Source organism: Dicentrarchus labrax, unplaced genomic scaffold, assembly GCF_905237075.1.
Source record: "Dicentrarchus labrax unplaced genomic scaffold, dlabrax2021, whole genome shotgun sequence".
Classification (NCBI taxonomy): Eukaryota; Metazoa; Chordata; class Actinopteri; family Moronidae; genus Dicentrarchus; species Dicentrarchus labrax.
The window spans coordinates 10154264-10172019 of record NW_026136706.1 but is presented as its reverse complement, the minus strand read 5'-3'; the positions used below and the strand labels follow the sequence as shown (position 1 = coordinate 10172019).

General features: G+C 37.8%; 1 protein-coding gene across 1 annotated transcript in view; it reads left to right on the top strand.

Moving 5' to 3' along the window:
* The window catches only part of thsd7ba (thrombospondin, type I, domain containing 7Ba), a 162183-nt gene that overhangs the window by 46062 nt on the left and 98365 nt on the right, over positions 1 to 17756 (top strand). The gene's annotated exons all lie outside the window — the stretch shown is intronic.

The following is a 17756-nucleotide window of genomic DNA, read 5'->3' as shown; positions in this document are numbered from 1 at the left end:
AACTTGACAAAAGATTAGTTGATTCCACTAAATTTCTGTGTAATGTTTTACATTGAACTGAAAGATCCTCTTTCTTCATGCAGGTATTCCAGCCATATATCTTAATCCAGGAAATGTGCAAGTAGCAACTTTTTATGACTATATAATACATTTTTTGTGCATTTGTTTGCTCACAGAAGTCATCAGAAATTGTTCTTGCTTTCAAATAGTTAATTATTTAATGATTTAATAAAAAAAAAGGTCAAAGTTTCTTTTTCCATCAATGTCTCCCGTAGCTCAGTTGACAGATAACACATTATATGGAATAGCAATAACCTTTTTGTTGTTATTGATATTGTAGAACAGCATTTACATTTAGTCATTCATCAGTCAGTCTGATTTAGTCTTTTTCACTGCACTACACTCTGATAGAAAGATACAATATGTGTTGGAGATGGAATGTTGGTTTTTAACTTCTCGGAGAATTCACTCTCGAAACTCACTTGTTTATTTCAGTGTAATCACAACGATGACTGCTACCAGGTGATTTGTCCTGTGGGCTCTGGTATTGTCAGCAGTTTGACAACAGCTGTGTATCCCTGTCAAAGTGTGATTTCTTCTGCTGCATAGAGAGCTTTAAAGGTAAATAAGCAATGATTCACATAGGACAAAAAACTGCTGCTGCTGCTGCTGCACTGCTCTCTGTGCTCCAAGACTTCTGCAACGCGCCAATCAGGGATGTCACAGCATAGTGTAACAGCAGTGGTGTAGTGGTGCCTGGAGATGTGGGTATACTCTTAATTTATGCCCCAAGTTTAAATTAAGAGTAGCCCCAAGCGCCCTGTCCAGCAAAGGATAAATGCTGGACATGTCTGACATCTAAAACTACTCTTCGGCACAAAGTCAGAACACAGCCCTGGAAGTGGGTCAGACAGAACAAGAGATGCACTGCTCAGCTAGGTTAGCAAGACAGACGGAGTAGAGAGGGATGCACAAGGTAGTACATCAACTTAATATACTTTCATATATAACATGCTGTTTACTTACGTGTACCTTGTAAAACACCACTGCGTGAAAGCCATTTGAAATGCAAAATTAAAACTAATTAACAAAGACAAATCAAGCTACAATTTCAATTAAGATTGGCAGATTGATATTAAGTTGCATTATTTGATATTTATATTGCTTTAATGGAAATAGCAGATAAGACGCAACATGTTTTTTTTTTTTTTTTTACTGCAAAACCAGCTTCACCTCTCATTTTGTTTCTAACTTGTAAGGTAAGAATATTATTGTTGTAAAGGCAATGATCTGAGATCATGAATTGATTTTTAGGCTACATCAAACACAAATCTGGAAAAATAAAAACTTTTAGAAAAGTGAGGAAATTATAAATGCCGCAATAATAATAGTTTCAGTTTCAGTGTTGTGCAAAAAATCCAATCCAAACAACTTTTGGAGCAGATGAGGGCAGAAGCTATGTGTTTAAAGTTCTATTTTTGCTTTTGGCACAGTGATAAGTCCAGATATGTTTAGGGTAGCTTACCACAAAGACTGGAAGCAAGGGGAAGCAGTTCATTGCTGTCAGTTGCAAAAAGAAATCTTGTTAGTGAGCTAGATATATCCATTCATATGTACATCAAAGAGTCACCTGAGTTTTGATGATGACAAAACCAACACCTTCAATATTAACACAGGAATTCTGAAGAGGTTTCATAGAATACTTTCATGTAACCAAGCTTCTGCTGTCTCTCACACAACTGTTTGTGACACGCAGTTGATTTAAATGTTTTTTCCCTGCTTTTTGTAAACACTGTAAACCTTTCAAGATGTTTTCCTTGTTCAATCCATATATTATCAATTATGCAGCATGGCACAGCATTTCAGCAAATACCTGCAAACGTGCACAAATGCTGTCTCATTAAAATTTGAAATAAAGAAATGTGGTTTGTTATCTGCCTCCGTGCATATCTCCCTTGGGTAGGCTAAATCTAGTACACCAAGTCAGCCTGATTAGGATCAAGGTGAATAAAATTCAAAGTTGACTATTGATCTGAAGCTGAAAGATGTTGCTCCAATTAGACATTCTATATCTCAACTTTTTTGAAACCCAAATTCCACATCCACTAGATTTTTAAAAAAAAATAGCCTTGGGCATACAGTTGAGAAATATTAACAATAAAGTGAAAACATTAAACATTAACAATAAAGTGAATGATAAACGGATGCTCTGCTTTGACTAATTAAAATTTGATCAGGTAAACTGCATATTCCAGCTATCAGAGCAACCTTGACAAAATGTGACATGTCTCTTCAAAAGCCCTTTACATTGATTGTGGAATTGAAATCTCATTTTGAACTAATGTCCCCGCTTAAGACTGGCAGGGAACTGATTGAGGTTGTCATAAAAGCTGGCGGCTAGTCTCATGAGAGCCAAAAGGCAGGAGATTCCAAGCAGTCAGATCCCTAATCCAATGAGAATATCCTCACATAGGAGTTAGCTTTCAGAGCAGCTCTCCTCTCAGAAGTCCCCTTCAAGCAGCGCAAGGCTTTCACATCACCCTTATACAAAATGCTGCAGTTCTGGTCAAATCTTCCACTGTTGAATTTTTCCATTCGGGGCTTGAAGGAGGAATGGGAAAAGAAACACATCTACGACTAGTTTGTAACTGGGGACTGAAGTGACTGAAAGAACTCCTGTAGCTACTAGAAATAACCAGCCTGAAGTGCCATTGTGGAAATGATGGGAATCAAAGATAAAAGGTTATCTCATTAGTGAATGGGTCCTGCAGCTTCAATTAATACTGATATTGAAATACATAAAATTCATATCTTCCAATTTTTGTTTGATAAAGCCTTGTGTGTGCAGAATAGCTTCCTTAATACATCACTCTCAAATTAATTTAGATAGTATGATGACTTTTGAAAAATCAATTTGAATTTATAAATATATATTTTTTGGACACCCATTAATTCCCATTCTCCACATTTATATGGAGAAACAAATACACAGACAAGTTCAGATTCTATACAGTGGCGTCTATGCTGTGTGTGCAGCATCAACCTTATAGTTAGAGACTCTCTGTAGAATAGCTGACTGCACAAATTGAACCCCACTAAATAAATCAGGTACAACATTCTTTGCAGATTAGTGTAGCTGAAATAATAATAAAAAGAATGAAGGAATTTTAGGAATTCATTCGTACCTCACAAGCAAAAAAAAAGTCACAATACTTATATGTGATTAGTCAACAGCTTCAGCTCCTTTAATGCAAATGAGATAAACCTGCTGACAGGAGGTTCTCCTGCTGCAAACTGGCCCAAGTGCAAAGATTTCAGTAAATCAGTAACAAGGACAGCCAGGCAGGAGCATGTGCTGTTCTTTGATGTCTTATTAGAAGTTGGGAGTATTGAGTTTTGAGGCTGATGTGAATGACCTTGTACTTTGTGCGTTATACATGTCTGTGTGAAGGTCAGGCACATAAAGAGGCCATAAAAGTAATTTGTCACTGCATGAAATGAACAGACAAAGCATCTGACATCCTCTGCTGCACACTACAAAATAAATTAAGCCTCAGTGTCACATAGCATTATTACTCTATCATTCTGTTTTTCATTTTTGTCTGGGTTCTTAATATGCTCTATAAATGCTCTCTAGTGAGGAAGCTTCATCATAATTCCAGTTCATAAAAAAAAGGCTGTTTGTTGCTTTAACAAAACATTGCACGCCTGTTGTGATTACAATAGTTTTAATGAGATGAACTCCTCTTAGCTTCACAGAAACTGTAAGCCTGAAGGTCAGTCCAGGAGTCCAGGGGGTAGCTGTGAAATATACAGGGAGAGCTGAAATCTAAATGCTAAAAATGGCACACAAAAAAATCCCCCACAAAAAAACAAAAAAAGAAAACAAAAAAGAAACCTCTTTTGTGTTCATCTTCTTCATGGTGCAGTTTCCTTGACAAGCTGCTCTCCGTGCTGGTGTACTCAGTCTTTGTCAGCACAAGTGCATATACCTCCTACTGCAAACAGAGCTAGAAGTAAATAGGTTACCAGCTGATAAGATTTCTCATTTTTTCTTGCAAGTTCCACTCCATTTCTATCACTATATCCTCCTTTGTTTGATAATTAATGACATGATATTTGTCTCCTGGGGTGGATGTTTCACTTCACTTAAAAATATCTTCGAATAATGGAGGATGGGAACTCCTTACAGATGCGCTACCCACAGTTAGAGAAAAAAGGAAAATGTTAATAATGTTCTCTGTGTTTGAACAGCAGCCTCTACAGAGACCTGTTAAAATAGCCTACTCTGTTTACTGTGTATTTGACCCAGTGGGGAACACACTGGAGAGACAGCGAGGTGAAAACAAATGGATTTTATTCTTACCTGAGAAAAACTCCCATATGAGTCATTTTCTGATTGCAGAGCACTGTCTATCAAGAGCACTTGTTTTATTTTACCCTTTGATCAACTGCTGGGCTGAAACAGACTAGTCAGAATGGAGGATATAAAAGGGAAGAGTGGAAGAGAGAGGAGAGAGGCTGTGAGGAAGCGATTGTAGTGGAGTTATGCTGCCAGTATTAACGCAGTAGCCAATGTAAAATATATTTGACTCATGATGTACTCATCTCAGAGTAAAGTTAGGGGTGAAAAATATGCATATAGGGAATCTGGGCTCTTTTCCAAGAAGCAGATGTATGGAGTTATCTGGATGACTTTGCTGAGTAGCCCTGTGCCAATCCTCTCTCCTAGAAATTAAAAAAAAAATTGCATCAGCAAATTCATTTTGTAGGAAACGTAAGGTTGCATGGATGAGTTTTTTTTATCAACAAAATTGGGAAGTGTTGGTAATAAAAACATCTGGTAGGTTGCAAAATAGTAATTAGAACATATCAGTAAAATGTTCACTAACATTTAACACACCATTTTATTGGTTTTTGCACGCTGATACGTATATTTAACCGTAACCAACATTCTTGCTGGCATTACATGATGTCACTGGAACTCTGGCATGGTAACGGTGTATTCAGACCATTCACCTTGCAGTTAAATAAACAAGAATACAAACGATCAATATTCCCTGAATGAGAGTCAGTCTCTCCAACATTCTCAGACTGGTGAGCCTAACAACAATTTTGCATGTGAAAATACAGTCGGATTGAACTTGAGGTGGGATGAATAAATATGTCTTGCCGCGTTCCTCATAGAAATCAATGGGGAAAAAAATGCGTGTGTCCATAAATAATTTGTGCCACCCTAACAGTTGCAACAAAGCTAACAGTTTAGTCAAGCAGGTGTCAAGCCGTCTGTGCACACACAGTCCTGAGCAGAGGTCTAATCAGAATAACTCAAATGACAGTTTACCATGGCTGTGCAGTTTTTTTTATAAACCAGACTCTTGGAACGGGGCCCTTGTGTTAATCCTATCATAGGAAAGTGTCCACTGAAGATACCAGTATAAATGTTTCATGTTCAATGTTCATTTTTATTTTCATTTATTTATTATGTTTCTTTCTAATTTTGGAAACCAGTCTGTAGTTATTACCCCCAGAGATGGATCCTAATATTGCTGAGTCCATTTCAGATTCAAGGAATCAAGAATTCAGACATTAGTGTAGTTATAATTAAGATAAAACATTCAAAATGCCATATTTTGATGTCTCGAAGGTTACCCAGGACTTCTGTCTTGCTCACTGATTCATTACAATCATACAGGGACTCATCACACTTTGGCATTATCTGTATCAGCAATAGACCTTTTCTTGAAGGGGCTCAGCTTTTACTGAATGTTTCTTACTGCTACATACCTATTTTTTTATTAGACACTGGGTATTAAATATTAGTGATAATTAAAAGATCCTCAAATGTACTGACATCCAAGGACTGATATTACATTCATAAGTAACCAAGGCTGGCTTCTTTAAACATGGAGGCCTTTAACAATGTATACTCTAGATATGATTTATACATATAACTTTAGGGGTTTAGGGATTTTGCAGCATGATTTTGCTTGGATTAGGGGTTTGATTGTGAGTTGCAAACTGTAACTGCTATCCACTTATATTTCTGCAGCATGTCATTTTCTTTCATTCGGTCTTACCACTTCATTCATTTTCATTCGCCATTCCCTGGGATAAGCAGCTAAATAATTGTTTGTTGTTGAGAGAAGAGGGAGAGCTGGATCGACCTTTTAGACTCAATGGACACAACAAACCAAACTAATTAATTCTGCTAATACTTGGCTTTCATCCTGTTTTTTGTTTAGCACTGCTGTTAAATATATGTTTTTGTCAGTGACTTCTTAATTACATGCGTGGACTTTATCTTTGCACTTTTCTGCCGTACTTGTGAGGTGAGAGAGTTATGTTTACGAAATGGACAATGGGAATAAATTCCACAAGGTGTTACACAAGACATCTAATTCAGACAAAAAATATTTAGTAATCACAAGATAATTATGAGATAAATATTGGTACACATGGGTCGTTTAATTTGGCTAACTTAGACTGCTGAAGCCTCACATGAACTTTGACTGAACTTAAAAATGCATTTTTTAAACAGAACAAGGACAGTGTAGTTTGTCCTTCATCTCTTACAGCGTAAGGGACCACTTCATGGCCAAAATGGCAATATATATGGCATTCATTAAATAATATATTACAATTTAGAATGAAACTAAACTATAGCAACCATAGTTGCATTTAACACCAGCCAATTAAAAAAAGTAATTTATATATTTAAATTCAAATATTAAAAAATATTTCTTCCAGTTTTATTACTTTGGTCAACAAGTGGAGTCATTTTTGTGACCGTGATGTAACACCACCATCTGATTGCTTTAGTTTAGCATTTCTTATTTTATTTACTGAAGCCTATTTTTATTAGTTAAGTGCAATAAATGCTAAAGTCAGCTTCCAAACAGGCTCACAGTTACAATGATAAGACACAGATGCTAAGCAGATACAATGCTTACCATGCTCACCATCTGGGTCTAGCATGTTAGCACGCCAGCATTTACTAATTAGCACAAAGTACAGCTGAGACTGATGGGAATGAAGTCAAATCAATTTTATCTATATAGCCCAGTATCACAAATTACAATTTGCCTCAAGGGTCTTTACAATCAGCATACAGCAACTGATTTAGGTAAAGAGGAAAAAAAAAATTAACAGGAAAAAATGGAAGACACCTCATGAAGTTTGATGCCAAACAAACACATGGAGGGAGAGAGAGACATGATAACATGCAAACTAGAGAAGAGTGAGATAAGAGAGAGAGGCTGAATCTCCTAGGGGATGTCATGAGTTTTGCAGGTATCTGGTCATAAAGCAAAGTATTGGACAATTCTGGCAAGATGATGATGGCTAGAAAAAAAAGTTGGGATAATCAAAATTATTGGAATTCATCCTGAAGGGGACATGACATTTCAAGGTAAACCATTCAGTAGTTGAAGAGACATTTAACTTATTACCATAAATGTCAGCCTGCAGGTAGTGCCGCTAGACGAAGGCTCGGGTGTTCACCAAAGTCTATAGGATTTATCTTCTGGGCCAATGACTCTAAAATGCTAAATTTCATGGCAGCCCATATATTACAGCAGTTGATATAGTTCAGACTTGACCAAAGTGGTGGACTGACCAACCAACCAGCCAACCAACTGACTGAGGGCCATGCTGCTAATGGCTTAAAAAAACAATCCTTTTTTTTTTTTTTTTTACCAATATTGTAGTAATTCTACTGTGAAAATAGAAATTATTAAGAGTAATTCCAAAATATCCTTACCCAGAAATTGCAATTATGTTGAAATAATGCCACGTTGAGATCTTCAGAAGTCTCTTAATGTCTTTAGGGAGAGTGAGCACAAATGGTTTCATAATTATTCATCTCAGCAAAGTGACTTTACCTCAGGTCTACATCTCCCCAGGCTTCAAACCCTGGATCCCGTTGAAGAAATTATTATTGAATTTCACAAACCTGAAGTTGTAATGTTGAACTTGTGTGGAACTCAAGTGGGAGAGCAGTTCACAGAGATTTAAATGAGGTGCTCACAGAGTTGCATTTCAATAAGATGTAACTAGGGGAGAGAACACTGGTGTAATGATAAACAGACAGCGATGGGAAAAGGGTGCTGGTGGGTTTTGCTGTAGGGGTGCTTGGGGGGCTTTCCTTGATCAGGGATCATGCTCTCAGACTGCTTGATTTGGCAGCATGAGGCCTGAGCCAAAGAATGGCAGCAGCATTCAATGACAAAGTCAGAATATCCAAAGAAGCTACTCATCAAATGAAGTGAGGCCTAAAAAGGTAGTTTAGGCAGAATCTCAAAAGTTGCTACAGCTATATATCAGCCCCATGGTTCACCTGAGCTTGTGTATTGCTAACACTAATAAGCAGTCTCTTTAAAGCTCTACATATAGAATTTGAAATGTGTTAACTTCTGTGACTCTTTTGTCCCCAAGGCAGTATTTTAAAACAACTGTTGAAACACACCCCAACCCACCATCCCCAGAAGACATGATGTCAAACTTCCATACATAAACAATGGCATGATACATATAATAACATGTATTTAAGAGATTCTTGGTCACTGCTTTTTCTGAGCACTAAGAATTTATTTTATGAATATAAAAGACAATATGTGTGGAACAGTATTTGCCCAAAGGCTCATGCTTTTTGCTGATTTTAAATTACACCTTAAAGATAATGATAACCAAACACAGCCTTGACACAAAAACACAACCTATTTTTATGCCTATGGACAAGCTCACATTTAATACAGCAGTTAGTCTCTCTGAACTTCAAATTAATTTCATGAGATCTGATTAATTTAACAGAAAGTCAGTTAAACGTTGCATTATGTTTTATATCTAAGTAAGTCTATGATTACGTTTACATTTGGCAGATAATCTTATCCGGAACTTCTGCCCAGATTATGGCCATCAGACTTGGAGATCTGGTGGCAATCTGATCATTAGTTGACCATAGGTACAGGGACTTAACCAGTGTGCTGATCTAACAAGCTGAACTCATCATGGGAACAGATATAGACTATAGCCTGTGCATACTGTGTAGCAGTACAGTCTAATTTTCCACTGAGTTTTTGTTTGCACATCAAACTGGAAAATTAGCAGCAGTAAAAAATAGTCCATACAATGTCTCGAGAAAGCCAGGAGAGAATGTGGCATTAACTCATCATACTAATTATGTTAAAGGAAATCATGTTATGTTTATTTCTCTCTTTAACTTTATTGATTCAACTGAATTAAAAAAAAAGAGACAATGCTTTGGTTTTTCAAGGTACTTTCAAGGTACTGTTCTCTGCCATAGCTACAAATAGTACAAATAATAATAATATCCTTCAATTTCTCTCCTGAGAGGTGTTTTCACATAATGCTAAAATGCTGTGTTTAGCAGGAAATCTAAAATGGCCCACCATCCTCCTGAGACGGTCATTTTCATTAATCCCTGAGAAGAAATGAGCGCAAATTCTTCACCAGATTGGCTGAAATTATGTTTGGGGTGAGTGCAATACAAGGAAAGACTCTTAACGTTATGTTCTCAGGGTGTCAATGTGCAAGAAACTCAGCAGATAATTAATAAAAGTTGGATTACGCCATGCATCATTTTCCTACCCCAAACGCCCAGCACTTAATCATGAGGAGAGACGCCAGGTGAACTTTTAATTAGGATTTGTGGAGTGATGTTTGATCTTTTATTACCTTTGCCGCAGAGGTAATATGATGGCCTCTGTATATCTTTGCATGTCAGACATTGGCTATGAACATTGACGCTCCCAACAGGAGAATACCTTTTGAGTTTAATGACCATATAACTTTTACCTGGTGTCACAGAGAGGCCAAATGAATGTATCTCTTGAATTATTGCACATCCCGGTACAATATTTGCACATACCTGCTACTGTGATGAAGAAACATAATATTAACCCCATGACCTTTTTTCTGGGGACAGTAAGTAACAGTGACAGTAATAGCTATTTTTCAGTTTCAGTTATACACTCAGTTGAGTTCTGTCTTGTTATTTTATTTTTATCCTAAACCCATCTTTGCTGTGTCTGTAGAAACTGATTAATACTTATAGCTGTGCTATAGTTTTCAAGCATTCCTTTTGGGTAATGTGCTCTGTGTATTGGGGAGGAACTGGAAATACAATGACAAATTATGTTCTTTTCAGGGTAACGCACTAGGAAATAGCAGCTGCTACCTCCAAATCAGAAAGGGATATTTAAGACTTTTCATTATTCAACTGTCTTTGAATCTGTATGACTTATTATGATATGATTGCTGCAGATTTCCACCAAAGGACAGGTGCAATCTGTCGAGGGTCCCAACAGATGAGCTCTCAAAAACATAATTGGCTCTAAAACTCTCTGCCCAGCTAGGTGAGAAAATTGGTCAGGGGTTTCTCTAATCTTTTACTTAGAAGCAAATGTAGAAATGTTCTTGATTAATGTCCAGTGGACCCTTAAATGTCAGCAGAAACATTACCCCCTCTCCTTGTCTCTGATTCTTTTAAATAAGAGTTAACTTGCCAGGCTGTAAACAGGTGGAAGGCATTTGTCTTTGTGATCCAAAGAGCTAGCACTATGCTGACTCAAAGGTAATCCCAAACTTTGTTTTCAGTCTGGGATTGCTTGCTGTACCCACCAAAAATAGGGCTGGGTTTGACTGATTGAAATGTTATACTGCTGATACGTTACAAGTTTTTGATACTAAGTCTGAGCTCTAAATCTAAGGCAGGGCTGGACTGGGATAATAATCTAGGGAATCAGCCCATCCAGTTTACTGTTTATGCCAGTTCTACAGGCTACAGGAGTAAATATTCATATATATACACTTTTTGTGCACTTTTGGATTGTTTGTTTTACACCTGACATTCCCTCAAAGCTTTGACTGGATTTGTGTTGATCACTATGAGTCTCTGGTAGATCTGAGTAACTGGAGGTACTGCCACCAGACAGAAAAGAGAATATAGGTCTTTATTTTCTATATTATTTTGATACAAATGCATCTCCTGCTTTCTTACGTAGTGGGATTACTTAAGCAAGTGTTGACCATTTATTTGTTTTTTACAATGCTTAGGGCAGCCAAGCAAGCATGTATTTTGCCTTTAATTTTTTAAACATGTGCTTTGCTTGCAAACATATGTGTAATTGCGTAGCTTTTAGCTGCACATGCATAGCTTGTGTGTCAGTAGCTGGAAATTGACAGTATGTATGGAGTTGTCTGTTGTCTTTGAGCAAAAATGTTCCCAATAGTTTTCTCCTTGCTTTGTGCAGAGAATAGCGTTAGAGCAGAACATGTTTTGCAAGAGAGCCTCAGCAAACGTCTCAGCAACACTGACATATCCTCCCTATTCCTTCACCATGTGCCATGTCATTGGGGCACGTGATAATTAAATGTTGCTGCTGGCAGTATCATGACTGTAGCCAGTTTATGTTCACACAGCTGAGATTGGATACATCAAGATGTGGATTTTGTATTTCAGTTAGACCAAGATGAAAGCCAAGAGTGTTCATCTGACAGACCACAGATGCAGGATGTGCCAGGTCACGTTAAAAAGACAGGTGTAACTGTAGCTTTAGGTAACTAGGTCTTGTACTATACACAATAAAATATCACAGTAACATAATGAACAACATGATTCAAAAGCACCACAAACTACAGCCTCCAAAATGACTAAAACTGAACACCTCATAGACACAGTATCCAAGAAAACTGTACGTATCATAGCTCATAAAGGCAGGATTTACTATAGGGCTATTGTATTACATTTTATTATAGGTGTACCTAATAATCTGGTAGCACAGTGCATGGCAGGGAATATTTAATTCATACTCCAAGCTATGAATGCGTTGTCTCTGCCTTGAGTTATGAGCCACAAAATCCAAGCCACACAGCTGCTTCCCAGGGTGGGCTGCACCATATTTAATGTCATTTAAAATCCATGCATCTCACTCACGCCTCTCCCTGATGTCTGCCCACGCTTAACTGCCTTTCTTATTTTTGGTGTATTCAAGAATGAAGAAGACAATGCCGAGCTCTCTGACAACAGATCAGTCAAGGACTCACTACACACAGTTGCATCACAGTGTGACCAGTGGATGGATTTAATAGCTTGGGTTACTGTTACCTACAAGCCTTGATTACTGGTATCCTCTTGTCATAATACCTACTGCCATGAGACTAAAGGCTTGTCTACACAAGGGGCATTTCAGCCTCATTTTGCAGTTGTCTGTCTCACATGCGTCTGACAGAACAGGGAGGCAGACATACTGTGTAACTGCTTACATTATACTTGTGGTTAAAGAATGTAGCTGTGACCTAGGGCACATTTTTACATTTCAAGTCTATTTCCTCCATTTTACAGGTGTAACTACAGTGATTGAGAATTTGCCCCTAAGTTCTGCTTAAACGCGGCTAACCTACACCAATCACTGCACTGTGCTTGAACACATCCTGTGTACACGCAGCTGCCGCTGCTGTGTAGACTTTGAGTAAGCTGGACAACAGTTGAGGTCCGATGTTAGTTAGTCCTTACTAGATGTGGTGAGGCAAATGTATAAATGGTGGTTGTCATGATAACATGGTCAGAATGACGTATGTGCACATGAGCACTAAACACACAGTATAGGCTTAATATCATGACTTTTTATTTTATTTGGTTATAAAACGTCAAGGAATCAAGCTTTCACAACTCATCCTTGGGGAAACATGAATGTCTGCACAAAGCTTTATGGCAATAGTTGCTAAGACATTTGAATTTGAACAAAAATGTTTTAACAGGTGACCCTAGATGATTCTTTTCATGTCTGCTACATATTCTACTGATATAGAAACTGTGGTGAAAGGTGTACATGTTTCTGGTATGATCTCAGTATGACTAGCAAATCATTTTCACTGTCTACTTTTGCTGAGAACTGCACCATTGTGGAGAAGACCTATAATGAAGTGTCACTGCAGCTGTGTATGGACTCAGATGGGCTTTGCAGCTGGTCTAACTTGTTAACACGGACGCCAAAATAAACCACAAGAAAATATAAATACGTGGTGTATTATGCAACATACTTGCCATTCATTCTATTTCTTGTGATGCACCAACAGCTGGAATATGTTCAACCTGATGATATGAATATTGCGTTCTTATTTACTTCACAGTCACACAATAACATTCAGTAGTAAGGAGCACTTCTCATTGGATCTGTGCATGCTGAGTGTATAACAAATCCTTTTTACCGCTGTGCTGGCTATCAAATGTTATATGCCTTAGGTTATGATGCGAGAAAGAACTGTTGAGTCTAGAAGAAAATGATCAAATTTACATGTTTATTTTATCAATTTACAGACGAAGTTGATGACCTGACAATTTTTTAAACGAAAATCAAACAAAATATTAACATATTTACAAACTACAGGAACATACAGAGATTCATAGAGAAAGAATGAGAGAGAAGCTCAAAACGGTCTGCCCCACATGCCACACCGACTGCTGCCTCTAAGTAAGAGGAGAGACCCCGGCGCTGTAGGCAGAAGACCCTTGCAACATGCGTCATCACCTGCAGAATGCTTGAATAAACCTGTTATCTTAGCACACTTTGAAGCGGACCTATTGAATATGTGTATATAGGCTAATATATAATGCCAGAGTTGGGAAGAAAACTGTCCCTCACAAGACCAGAAAACTCCCAAACTGAAGTGACTGAACTAACCAATATAACAGCCCAAAATAACAACATTCACATTCACATTCATCATTTCTCCCCTATATTTGACTTTGGCTTATTTGCACAACCCAGCTGGAGTGTCCTCTGTGTTATCTGAGGGAGATGAAGGAAGGTACACTTTCAACTATCAGAACTCCCAAACTATCCATTAGTTTTCTGTCCTTTCCAATAAGTCTCCGAAAAGAATGGAATCTGAGGTGTCTGCACATATTTAATGGACTCAGTGATAACAACTACCGTGGCTTCACAGCTGCTGATGGCTTTGTTTGGATCCCTGATAAAGACAGGCTAGAGACTGTTGTGTTGTGTATTTTGGCTGAAGTGATCGTGTGGGTATCAATGTACAGCAGCTTTACAGAGTATATTGAGCAATTTTTCAATTTCACATTTGAAAGCATACTGTTTTATTTCTGTATTTTACTTCATTTTGAGGTCCAAAATAGAAAAAAAGTGACTTTCTTGTAGCTGAGCTTTTGCTGATTTTGGCCTCAGGAAAGTCCTCTCTATCACTCATGCGGTTTCAATTGCCACATTTAGGGGAAATGAGATTGAATGAGAAGTGATATGGATGCTGGTAAATGTCATTTTGTCAAGTCATTATTTATTTGACCTCCCACAGATGACCATAAAATGAGGGAGCATCTGATTAATAACCGAGGGACAAAGGGAACACAAATGACAGATGGAGGATAGGTGAAGTATTTAGCCTCTGCAGGTTACACTCTGCGGGCTACCTGAGTCAGGTAATTGCTTCTTATGTCAGAGAAACTCTTGGGCTCGTGGTCCTTGTTGAATTGGTCCTCATCTCAGCTCCGGGACCATTTTGTGGTTGATTAAAGGGAAAAACAAATTGCTCTGATAAGTCTGCACCATGGAATGAATCTGGAACATGAAAACCCTGTGGACAAAGATGCTTTCAGAAACAGCAGTGCATTTATGATTCACCATCCATTTTGAGTGACAGTGAGGCAGATGTTAGTAGGAATAGTGAGATCAATACTGAAGTATTAATACTACTGATCCTGATGTCTTCTTTTAAAAATGAAATCTAACAGAAAGATGTTTTATACTAAGGAACCACAAAATATTTTGAAGAGTAGCCAATTATAATCTAGGACAGGGACAATACTTCTTCCTTGCTTTTCCCATCTACTCATGGCAGACATTCAGAAACACAGAGAGGCAATTAGTGCAAATGCAGATTCAAGTACTGCTCCGCTAGAAAGAGCACAAAGCATGCTTTGGAGTTCACTTGAGTTTCTTTAAATGATATATGCATGTGTATGGTAGTGAGAGTTTTCTCTTCAAAAGTACAAGGTGACTTGGTGAACATACCATCACAAAGTGAAAAATTAGGTTGTGGAGGTAAGCATAGGTCTGCAAAGACAGTGGAGCCCTGAGCTTGAATCCTGCAAAGTCTTTGACAGTGGAGTCCTGAACTTGAGTCCTGTCTCCCTTATCAGTTCTGTTCTTTTTCCTTAACTTTAATGCCACTATTTCCTTAATGGTCCAATGTGTAACATTTAGGAGGTTCTATTGGCAGCTATATAATCTCTTCCACGGAGTCTGCCACACACTTGGAAGGCTGAGCTGTAGTCAAATGGTTGCAGTCTTTAACTTCACCACTAGATGTCACTGAATTCTATGCGCTGTCCTTCAAAGCACTAGATTTTTTGGGGCCACCTGGGGACAAAAGAACAATCTGTTTACTCAAATTTGACATATGATCACCTTATAAAGTTGCTATTGTGAATGTGTTGGCAAACAATTCCATATTTACACATCCAGCAGACGCAGAAAAACATTAGCATTAATTTAAACTTACAAAATAAAAAATAAAAGAAAGGCTCCTCAGCAGCTAAATGTTTAACTTTGTCTGTCTGCCATTTGGTGCTGAGTAGGTAATGCAGCTCACAGTGGGTTTATCAGTGTTTTTTTGCTGAAAAAAAACACCATGAAAAAGAAAATTATGAGTTAAAAAAGGCAAAATAAATTCCATAGAGCGGAAGGGAATCGGCTGAGTTGGATCATAATTCTCTGTGGGTTTGACACTATGAGCGAGCCCTAATAATACAGTCCCCAACCAGCCATTACATTTCAGTTATATTTTCTTTTCAAGTCCATAATTTCACTGACATGGACTAACCGGCATTCATACATTTAGAAAAATGGCTTTTATTCCAAGTGATCCTGTATTGTAAATACATAAATAAGTCATTTTTAATTTGTTGTTGTGCCCAGTGGATAACCTATTTATTGACAGATTACCAGGGGAAAAAACCTCTCAACACTTCCTAGAATTGCACTGCTGGATTTGACTTCAATATTGTTTTTGGTTTTTTTTGTCATAGAATAATCAGCAGCTATATCATACAGACTCTGCCGCATTTCCAGAGATACAGTTGTCACTTTATCTCTGTCCTGTCATGGCCCTGGTCACCTGCATTATCAAAACACCAGGGTCTTTCCTCAGGTTGCTGCCTGTAGATATGGCCATTAGTTCTGCTCCTGTGCTTACGGGAGAGAAATCCCAGGTCAGCGGAAGACAGAGAGACAGAGGAGTGAATGACATCCTATCCAATTACTTGTCACCTCTACACAGCCCGGTGCAGAGACTTGAGTAGACCACATGAGACAAGCAATTACACGGAAGAAGATTCTGATCACCGCAGAGGTATAGCGCACCTCTGGCTGGCCCCCACAGTAGTCTTCACGTCTTAAAGTGATACCGACTAAAGTACTGTGGCATTTATAAGTGTAAACACATTGATTCTCAGAGAAACCCTGGAGGGGTTTCCCAGCCTAAAATCAAAGTGGGATCTATATGTATAAACGAGATCTTATAGGAAATACAATATCTGCTTTGTAGATGAACTACCAGGTCTCCCAAGGCCAGTTAATAGAACAGCCAAACATTGATTTCAGGGAGAAGAAGCCTGTCTACACTTGACCATGTGCATATTTAGCAAAACAGCGGGACATGCCACAAACACTACTAGGAAAAAATGAAATGGCACCAGAATGAGATTCATTGTCAAATCTGAGTATAGAAAAACTAGTGCCCTGCTGTGTTGTGCCGACATGACATTACACATAACATAACTGATCATTTGTCTGCCTGTTACATTTTAAGACATTACACCTTTCAGTTATGATAGCATTTTACTCACCAAGGTAATTGATTCAGTCAAGGCAGTTTTTAGGTAGATTCAAGGTGTTATGCGGAGAAATTCAAACGTTATTTGAGGTTAAAACAGTAAAAAAATAATAACAATTATATATACATAAAATAATACAATTATAACAAGGTCTTTAAAATATATATTTTGTTAAAGGTGTTTGAGAACAGCCAAGCACCATCAGGCAGTTGGTTCCAGCACTGTGCTGCATAATTACTAAAAGCTGCTTCTCCTTGTTTGGATTTTGCCCTGGGCACCACCATCAGTCCACTCCCCAGTGATCTTAGAGGTCTCTCATGGTTATAAAGCTTGAGCATATCTCATATATTTAGGGCAAACTCTATGGTGAGATTTATAAATAATATGAGTTTAAAATGCATGATGTGGTTTACTGGCTTCCGGTGCACTAAAATTGATGTCTTGCCTAAATCACTATTAAAATGAAAATCATTTATACCTTTAATAGAACTGTCCTGTGCTGTGATTGGCACAAAAACCTGATTGAAATGTATCAAAATAGTCATGTAAAATTAAGAAATGTGTTAACTGCCCTGTTCTATAATTTGGCCTAAAAAAAGATGAAGGATTAGATATAGCTGAAGGTAGAGGTATAGATTTCATTTTTTTAATGAGGGCTTAAAAGCTGCAGTTTCAAAGTTGAAGGAAAGCTGCCAGATAGAAGTGGTACATTCACTATGTTAGGAACATCAGTTTCTAGTTAGTGGACAAACTGTCAAGACAACAAGTTGATGAATTAAGGTGCTGCACTCTCTGTTGATGGGGCTAAACTTTAAAACAGAGTACAACAGAGTCTCACATGGAAATCAGACGTTGTAAAGAAGTTTCCAATTTTTTAAGC